This window comes from Varroa jacobsoni, unplaced genomic scaffold (assembly GCF_002532875.2).
Source record: "Varroa jacobsoni isolate VJ856 unplaced genomic scaffold, vjacob_1.0 scaffold_637, whole genome shotgun sequence".
Lineage (NCBI taxonomy): Eukaryota > Metazoa > Arthropoda > Arachnida > Mesostigmata > Varroidae > Varroa > Varroa jacobsoni.
In genome coordinates, this window is record NW_019213539.1 from 12389 (window position 1) to 22741 (window position 10353).

General features: G+C 39.0%; 1 long non-coding RNA gene across 1 annotated transcript in view; it reads right to left on the reverse strand.

The window, feature by feature from the left end:
- Positions 1-310: 310 nt before the first annotated feature.
- Positions 311-10353, reverse strand: part of LOC111262207 (uncharacterized) — an 11920-nt gene continuing 1877 nt past the window's right edge. The window contains exons 2-3 of the long non-coding RNA XR_002681462.2: positions 1268-1433; positions 311-899 (exon numbers count right to left, since the gene is read on the reverse strand). This is a non-coding gene — a long non-coding RNA (uncharacterized LOC111262207). The remainder of the gene's footprint in view (positions 900-1267; positions 1434-10353) is intronic.

A 10353-nucleotide genomic window follows, 5' to 3' on the forward strand; every position in this document is an offset into this window, starting at 1 on the left:
AAAATGCGGGAGGCGGAGATCATTCCAAACCGGCTATCTAATTTTAGTAATCCCAAAAAGGTGTTAGGTGTATTGAGATTGGCTCACGGTCATTGGCACCACAGCGTCTCAAACCAGTAGTGCCATAATAGGGACTACTATTTCGATAAACAGGCACTTTTAACATATGGATTCTCCTGCTCGACTGTGCCCTTATCGGTATTCGGCCTTATGCAGTAGCAGTATTCTTGTTGTTCTTTCCTTTTTGTACATAATTTGTGCTTTACATGCTCATGCGAAGTTAAAACCGACGTTCCAGTTTAACGCTTGACATCCTGGATTTGCTTGCTAATTTAGACGCGTAAAGTTCTGATCTGGATTACAGATTAGAGTTTCCCACGGAGCTACTGTAATCTTCTAGTATTAGTTGTAACTGCTCATTGCGGATCTAATTAAGATTCATATGAAAGTAGTTTCAGAATCCACAGGCAGTATATCGAAGTCGGTCCTGATAAGACTGCAAGCACTATTTCCTGACAGGCCAAAAACAAAGAAAAAAACAGATACATACAACGTCTCCGAGCTTTTTCACAATCATGTTGAACATAGAAGTTAGGAGTTTGTTAACGAGGGCCCTTTGATCGTAACAGCTCTCATCTAGCTAGACCATAGACAAGCACAGATATTTTAGGGTATCCCTCTAAACAAGACTTAAGGAAGTTGCATTAATAAAAGCCTCTGCGTGCTACATTTTTTCAGGGCCGCACATTTACATACAAATCTAAGAACAGGTAAAATTCGTATGTAGTTGGATCACCTTGAGTGTTTTATTTTTGATAATGTGTGGTATGGCGCCTGATTTGAAAGGGTGTTAAGCGGAACGGAGTTCCCCAAGCCGGAACGGCCTTTGTCCAATTTAGCTGAAAAGATCAATACCGTAAACGCGATTTAGTGGATAAGTAAATTCAAACGGTAAAATTAGCATCGTAACTTTACCTTCTGGATGTGTTTTCCTGCGAAGTTTAGTCGGGAGATGCCAGAGCAATTATTAAGTGAATCGAAACTTCTAACTAGTCAAGTCGTTTTCGACCTATTAACCGCAAATGTAGCGTATTTGAAGCCACGCTACTCAAGCGAAGTCTTCTTTGGAAACTATATATAGTTGGAAAACACAATTATTTTTATAATGCGAGAACTAAGGTTTCCAAGGTGCAGATATGCCAAAAGATATTTAGCGGCCTATTTCTGATACAGAATAAATTGAGGTAAATTAATAGTGCACACAAACCTCAGAATCGTAGATAACGGTTTTAGGTCCCATTATAGGTACACGCGTCTACCTGAGCTGCGGCACATTACCACGATTTAGTTTCAAACGCATATTTTTCTCGCTTTGAAGCTCGGAATATCGTAATTGACGTACATTGTAGAAGGCATCGTCTAAAGAAGGAAAACTAATAGAACACAGAAGCGAATCGACTTCTATTAATTATATCTCTATACTTTGTAACGAAGATCCGCAATTTCAAAGTTTGCTACAATTCTTCGTTGTATAAAAATAGAGTAATTAGAGTAAAAAAATTATATTTTTGAAGTTACTGAACTTTTTGTCCTGCGCACGGGGCATTTCAGTTGAACAAATTGCTTTGTTCTCACTTGATAAAAAACGAACGACACATTCATAAATTTAGTCATACTAATTTATATATATATATATATATATAAATATATATATATATATAAGAACAAAAATTCCCGTGACCGACATTTTCCGAGTTAAGATAGACTTTTGAGCAAACATCTGACACTTCTCAAATGAAAAACGCAGCTAATAAAATTAAAAGAGATATTTGAAAAATTCAAAATATTCTTATTACATCAAAGCTGAAAGCTAAATTTATGCCCGTAAATTAACCCGAAATTCATTTTCCCCAGTTTTGTTGCGTTACATAATTAAAAAGTTGTTATATTTGCTGACTTGTATCGATCACGAGGTCAATATCACTTGCAGTACAAATAACAAAGGATTAATATTTAACAAAGCTGCCGCCATAGCTGGTAAAATTGCCGTAATTGAGTAAACCTACGGATCACCAGCTTTGGAGCACATGGGAGAAATTCTACAAAAGCGAGTACTGTCGTATGATTTCAGTAGCCTACATTGTCTAGGTCGTGGCCCATAAACCAAGCGAGAAGATGATTTATACAATGTTGATAGTAGATGCTTGGGATTAAACCGAAAGGCCACTATTGAAACAGCTTTGTCAAACTGTCACCAAGATTACCACTTCGAACGTGACTGCGAATAGACGTTTTAAGCTTTACGCTCTCAAGCGTTGCTTCAGACGCCTGGCTCTCAGCACGAGCATGAAACGAAGTGTCTGCGCCCGGTTTTTTTCAACCTGAATCATTTCACGTACCCCTAAGTTTAATAGAAACTTAGGGGTACGTGAAGTTAGTTGTTACTTCGAACGACACTATTAAATATTCATGTGTTAATACTACGTCGCCATTCGACAATGTACAGATTCCTAATATTCATCCTGTACCTAGTTATGTCTCTTTGGTAAAAGGTACCATATGTCCACTGGTGTGGAACTAAGGGAGTCATCTATTAGAAGCTGCCTCGTGCCGAAGATACTTCGGACTGGCAGTACAGTGAGGCACATATTTACAGATATTGATTAGGTAAATCTCAACTATGTGGTACGATTGTCATCGAGCTATCATTTCGAAGCAGCACTTATCCAACACAGATGCGATGACCAACCTCGTCAAATACATAATACGTGCATAGCGCGGTCGGGCACAAGGGCACAGTTATGGCATACTTATAATCATAGAAGTTGAACCGCCATATTCGGAAATTGTGCTGTTGGCAATAGGATGTCTTTCATTATAGTACGTGCTAGGTGACCTTAAGCAACAGGTCCATCGTTCTTCAACGGTCAAGTCGACGTTTCCCTCTAAACAGCTTTTACAATGTATTCTCAAACAAATAGTGAAAGAGCTATTTTATGTTCAAATTATGAGTAACGATGGTAGACCAAGGTACCGTGAAATGACAAGTGACTTGTTTACATGAACGCGATCGGTTTAGAGGTGACCAGCCAGTGGAAGTCAATATCATCGAAATATATGTTTATTTGTGCAGATGCTTACGAAGTCGTTCTGCTTGATCAGATGTGCACGATCTCAAAATGTCATGTTAAATAGCGTAACAGATTTATCGACCAGACAACATGTTCTGACCAATGCAAAAATGCACGCTGGCCTGTGCTCTAAAGTTTGCATATCATCAGATCAGTGCAGTGCTGCTCCTCAGAACAACTGCAGTGATGAAAAATCCACTTCCAGTTAAGATAAAGACAGCCGGGCTCGCAGTTGGTCTCTATGAAAGCGTGCAAGTAGATTGAGATTTACGACCTATTACGTGAAAATAGACAGCCACGTGATCAGTCGCGTGTACAACTTCTTCATTCGCGCATCAATCGCTTGCCACTCAGAAAATCATCTGAAGATGTACGCAATACAGATGTACGCAGAATATCTGCACTACGATTAAATGAGATCGAATCGACTGTAACAAAACTATCTAAGAAAAAAAACCTCCATCAACTCTTTCAGATTTTAAATATGTCTGCTATCATAGGGCGCAGAGAAAATTAGATGTTGTTAAAATACGTACGTCCTAACCAGCGTAGCTTTCACGATGCCGCCATGTAAAACGCTCGTAATTAACAAGGTCATCGTTAGATAGAATCTGAATTACTAGACAGAAGGATGCCTTCGAAGAAAATCACAGCGCATCTCCTGTCAGATGACAAACAACTAAGCTAAGCTAAGCTAAGCTGCTAAACAAAAATCAAGTTTCGATGTGAATCAATAAAATTAATCTAACAAAAGTTTGTAAAATGCAGTTGATCTTTGCTTTCCGGCCCTATAGTCCATTACCGTTGTTCTAGCTTTGAATAATCGATTTGTGAAACAGTGAAACGGTTCCAAACATTAAGAAAGCTGATTTTGTGGCTTCTTATTTATTATTATTTTTTATTATATTATTATATATTATATTTATTATTTATGTTCGCTCATTTGGACAGCAAAGTTTTTATGAGTTTGGCTACACAAATCTCTTGGCTCTGAATATTAAAGTTGTAGAACGTAAGTTACAAGCACCCGCCGGAGTATCTTACTGCTGATCTAATATGACTCCATGTAAACTACGGATGTTTTGGTGTACTTCCTATAGAAGTCCTTAAAAATAGTTGTGAAAAACACCGGGAAAAAGGCTATTTAATTGTGTACATCGAAATACAGTATGCGGTAACTCAGAGACCATCTTTGACTACTTTAGACAGCGGTATAACTTTTATTCCAGCTATACTTCGCGAGAAAATCACGAGTGCTTCGTATCGCCATAACACCAGTCAAAAACCCTATTTAATAGAATTCTGCAGCGAACCCTTCTCCGGCAGGTTTGAGATTCATCTCCATATAATCTATGTGCTATCCTACTAGATAAGTGGTCCTTTAGGCCTAACCCACATAAATTTTGCAAAATGTTTCAAGAGAAGTTTTCTGAAAAACGGAACCATAGGCGCTAGCTGAGTCGCAATCTCCTCCCGTTCAGTCCACATCAGATGCCTCTTCGTCTAAGAGAAACTGTAGTTCATGGTTAGTTCTCAATTATAATACACTCAGTAGATACTGAAGTTACTGGTTAATAGTTGTCAACTGTGGTGTTCCTTCGCTTTCTGTAAGTCTTCTAAGACATTGAAATAGTGCGGAATGGAATTTTCTTTAAAACCTTTTCCGATTCAGGCGAAAATATGGCGATCTTCCGTAGACAACGCAGAAATGCCATGCTACAATACAAGCTAATTGTAGATGGCGCACACTAATTTTCTACCGTATCTTTTCAGTTTAAGAGATTCAGTGTTAATTTTTGTAAAACAAAGTATTCGGCTTTATCTAACACAATTAGCATTAACATACATCATTGAACTTATTGTAGCGCTATCAAAGAGCTCGCTACTTGTAATTTTTTCATTGGCATGTCATATACTTTTTGTAGGAACGGACTGTCGTGGAGTATTATGGTGTAACCGATCAAAATATAATTACGTAACACTTTATGGCTCGCTTTTTAAACAGTATTATATAATATAACATTATCGATGAAGTATTTAAGAGATCCCACTTGGATGGTTGACCAGCGTCGTCTCCACCATGGAGGGCAACCATTTCAGTGAAACTGGCAGTAGACCGGTTGCATTCATTTGCCATTCTCCCCTTTTCGAATTGAATGAAGTCAATTATCATTACTCGATACCCACATTAATAACCAAAACAACTTACAGTTGAGTAACGCGCAAATTGTTTGCCCCTTCTCTGCAAGGAAGTCTTGACGAGCCGTGCTGGAGGTATTTGTTATTTATTCAGTAAGTTACTTCGTTGCAATGATAACTCAGTGGGTGATGTGTTTGGCGTTCTGGAGTTGGCGATATATGGTGGCCTGAGTTCCAATCCGACCATACGCGCACTTCGTCTTGTTGTGGGAGCCAGCCTCAAACAAAGACAGGCTTAATTGCCCCTTCTAACCGTCCAGTTTTCCTTCAATCGGTCAGACTGAGCGATACCATCTCTATGGACTGGCGCAAAAATGAAGCTTATTTCTACTTCACAGAAAGCATAACTGCCATTTCAGCAAAAGTAGGGAATAAACCGAGATAGTCCTAATCATAACGTAGTTTATGAACGAATAGTTTATCCGATTAGCGGACGACCGTTAATAGCATAAACGGACGTTTATCAGTGCTCACTTTGACTAGTCGTCTTCCGGTGAGTATTTATCGAAATTTAGATGCAGCCAAAATAATTACAGATCAGATATAATACAGGCCGTCTTGAGAACTACTGGAAACATTTTGGCACATCTGTTAGCCAGGTCTTTCTTAATTCTATAGGCTATATAATTAGTGAGGCCGTTTTTCAATCATTCGGTTATCCGGCAATGAATAAACAGTTACTCATATATTGCCGCAGACTATTTAGCTATAATATAATCGAACATTACACCGAGCGCAAATACCGTGCTCCTTAGTTCCGTACCCTTACGTATCGAACCAACGGCTTGGTCTTCAATTCACTCACTGCTACTGCATGTTACGCAGCCTCGATTCCACTTAAACTTCATATCGTTTTGCAATAGCCCCTTATGTGTGCGTTTCAGGCTTAAAATTGAGCATACTGCGTACGTGACATTAAGCAACACTTAAAAAAGAATTAGGATGTGTGATTCGCTTGTTGCTTCAAAAAGGGTCCACAAGACCATTCAACTATCGGTGGAAGAAGGGGGACCGTCATAAACTCCTGCAAAAGTGCGAGATGAACGCGACATTAATTTTATGACAGGAAGATTGTCGAAGCCTCGGATAGAGCAAGTTGTGTAAAGCGTACATGAATGCCATGGAGTAGCAGAATACAAGTTTATGGCAACTTATCGTGTGCATCTATTGCTAGTTGTTCGCAAGGGCTCCACAAAGCCAATACAGACTCCATCGTTCATTTAGTCATTGGAAGATGTTTGGTGTGGCAATCTGTTTACACTTGCTGCTTCTGTTAAGATAGCAGTTTCTGACCAAGTTTTTCGGAGCTCGTATTTAATATTGGCTTAATATAAACTTGCGATCCTCGGCAATACTTTAAAAGCTTCTTATTAAATGTCCATATTGATATATTTAACATCGCAAGCCGTGTCATCCATCTTTATAACCAATTTATGCAAACGTTTTTCAGCTTTGAAGGATAGTTGCTAGTAATAGTCATTCGTTTATGGGGGTCCTAATGGCCGAAAACATACGGCATTTGGTGTGTACAAACTAGGTGGCGGAGGATTACAGAAATTAACAAACTAGCAACACATACTTCATGGACTCGAACTTTGTGACCAAATGTATGGCGCCTTTAGCTCTGCGGCCAACTTGTGTGGACCAGCCTCTCTGGATTTCTTCATCCTTCCTGCAATATTAATGTGTTCTCTGCAACCATCAACAAGTTACCCCGAATGCTGAGTTAGTGCCCAATCGATTCTCATTTAATGTATAGTTCAGTTTACAAACGTACTGTCCGCTCTGCTCGACATGATACAAGGTGGGACTTTATGGTAGCGAAAAACAGAGCAAAAAAAAAGAGGGAACATGAGAAACTGGAAGTGACAACGTACTTTTTGACCATATTCATTACTCATAGCAACAATCGACGCTATCAATAAACGAGATCAAAAATATCATCAAAATATCAAGAGAGAAGAACTGTAAGTGTAGTAATACACATCGCGGATTGGATGACCCCTAAGCGCGTTTCGGTCTGGCTGTCTAGGCCAACACGAACTGGAGCTCTAGTTCCAGCTTTAGCTCACAATCCTTATGAGAAGTTCGCACTCGAACTTCTCATAAGGACTGTGAACTAATGGTGGACCGAGGCAGCTTCTTTCGGCCCTGATTACTTAAGTTACTGTCGTATCTGATTCCTGCACCAATTCTAGCTTCTATTCGAATATCTAGTATTAACGCTGCTGTTATCAGTAATATAGTTGATGGCTTTAAAACGGCATTTAAACGGGCTACTTTTGCATGTTTTCTTGAGCGACGCTCGCATCAAACGCACATAGCATATCTGGACCGTCTAACTATATGTCTGTCAAACAGAACTACGTAGTCTCTGCATATTCACTCCATATTAGAAAAAAGACATCTGCAAGTATCGGACACAGCTTTAAGGACAACAAATATAGGGAAGTATCGAACATTTTGGTTAGAACGGACGATACAACTTAAATCGTATGTGAGCCCCTGTCTCCAGCCTCTGCCGTGACGTGGCAAGATATTACTCGTTGAGCCAACTTTTTCAATAATAATTTAATTTCCGGCCAATTTGGATAGATCTGTATTATGCAGTGACATCACAAAAGCGCAAACGTATACACTGTGGATGTGTGAAAAAAAAACCCTGTAGAAAAATAATAGTCTCCAAGATTGATGCCATTTGAGGTTTGTAGATGAGTATTTCACACCTTAGTAAATAAGTTCAATTGACTATAATCTCTCACTGGTTGTCTACTGACGATCCGAGTTTCACTTATTCTGCACGAAATCCAGGAAATGTTAAAATTATTGGTTCAGTCGGCTACATTAGCTTAGGTTTCTTGTGTTTTCTTCCGAAAAGGCATATTACCGCCCCCAATCCTCAGGGTCAGTTTATGACATTTTTGCTAACATTATTAATCTAGGGAAAGAAACAGGCAGCCGAGATGTCCTAGTCTCGGCGCCTATTGCATATAGAACTATAGATATAGCAGCTGTCATACCGTGTGGCGTATCTCACTAATTACAAGAGCTAACGGCTAAGTAGGAAAAAAAACAAAATATATTGAGAGAATACATATGCCTAAGATGCAAAATCTGTGCGCATCCGTAATCTGGCAGTTATACCACAGCATGTTATGGTAGGACATCGTACTTTTGCTTGCTGCACAGTTTTTTTCTAACATGGTTGATCTTGCCTGTTAATGAATGATCATTATTCTACTCTATCGCTGCAAATGTAGAAAAATGAGATTCTAGCGTCTTCTTAATGCAACGCAATAGAAATAAAAGTTCACGATAAAATAGACGCAAAAGCAATTCTGTTTTTGATCTAAAGTTAGCGTTTAGTCACTTCTTATCTACTTTACTTGAGGAAACACCGAGCTTTTGGCTCTAATGGGGACCGTACACGGGGTATCCCCGTACATCCAGGTGCCTCGGACGTTAGTAAACATTTTTATAACGACCACGTTCCCCAATTGATTAATAATACAAGAATTATGCGGTGTGTATGACGGGTTGGAACGCTAAAGCTCTTCTGTATGCTGCCTGATCATTGATTTTGGCGTCACTGTTCAGGTGCATTTCCGGTAAAAAAATGTTTAAACTAAATACAAACTTCTCCTACAAACTTTAGTCGGAGACATTTTTTTAAATAATAAACTGAGTTTCAACGTTACACTTCTCGGATAGAACGTTCGGAAGTTTAACAGCAATGGCTTTTAAACTTGTTGTTCAAATCTAAATATTTTTGAACGGTGAACTCTCAACTTAGGACGTCTCACTGCTTTTGCTAACAGCATGATTGGTATATCCGTTATGGTCTAAATCAAACTGTACTATCAGAAAAGTCACCTTAGGAAGGAAAGTTATGAACTATAGTCAATTACAGGTTCACTGCCAAGATTTGAGCTAATGGTTCCCTTGTGACCATGGAACATTCCCATAGGCTTATAAATTTATTCTACATTCAACACAACGTCTTGTCTATCAAATAAGTGCGCCTTTCTGGTTTTCGTAGCTTTCTTAACTGTTATGGAAGAAGAAGCGGATAGAAAAGAAGAGACAGGATCCTGCTGCATTTTACACCGTAGCTCACTATTTGAACGACTATTTGATATTTAAAAAAAAAAACATATCCTTTAGTTCTGAGAGCCCTTTACGTCTCCTATAGTATTGTCAGGCCTCAAACTTCCTGCCCAACTTTTTCGATACTTCAGCTTTCGTTGGAGAATGAAAGTGATTCGATGTCACGAGAACTCGGGTCCGTTTTATGCGCTAAGACTGCCACTCGACACCCTGAGCCCAATAATTAACATGAGTCGAGATGGAGATTTTATGTTGTCGTCACTAGCAATATTGTGCGGATGATCTCATTCACCCAGACTATGAGATGTCGCTTAGGCGGATAGCACAGTATATAATTTCAAAGGGATAACTGCGACAGAAGTAGTAGTGGAAAAGATTTATGTCGGGCTGTACCTAAGTTCGCTATAATGCAGTTTGGCTCAAAAGATAGAAGGTGAGGAAAGCCTTATTCTAAAATTAATCTTTTGTTTCATGTGGCCGCAGCACCGTGGCCCATAATAAGACTCTTGGAGTCGAAAATTCGACTATTTAACGCACTTGTTACATCTGAAGCCAATATCTTCAAATCGCACCCGCCTATTTTCAAGTTTCCATTCCAAGTAGCACAATTGCAAATCCTCCCAATAGATATCACAAAGGAACAAGGCTTTTCATTGCCTCTCAATGTTTCGCAACTGTCAGCAACACGTAGCAACAGTAAAATATTTCAACACAGAGTTTCTACAAGTAATAAAGGGTATTGTCTCCATGTTAATAAGAAAAAAAAAAACACAGAGAAAGGGATAGGTACTTCGAATTCACATCTTGAGGCATTGGGGAAGTTTTATACACTTAGAAATTCATGATAAAAACAGACCGATGAACAGGAACTTGTATACAATCTAGCTGTAAATGAGTGAGGCTATCCGAAGGCCCA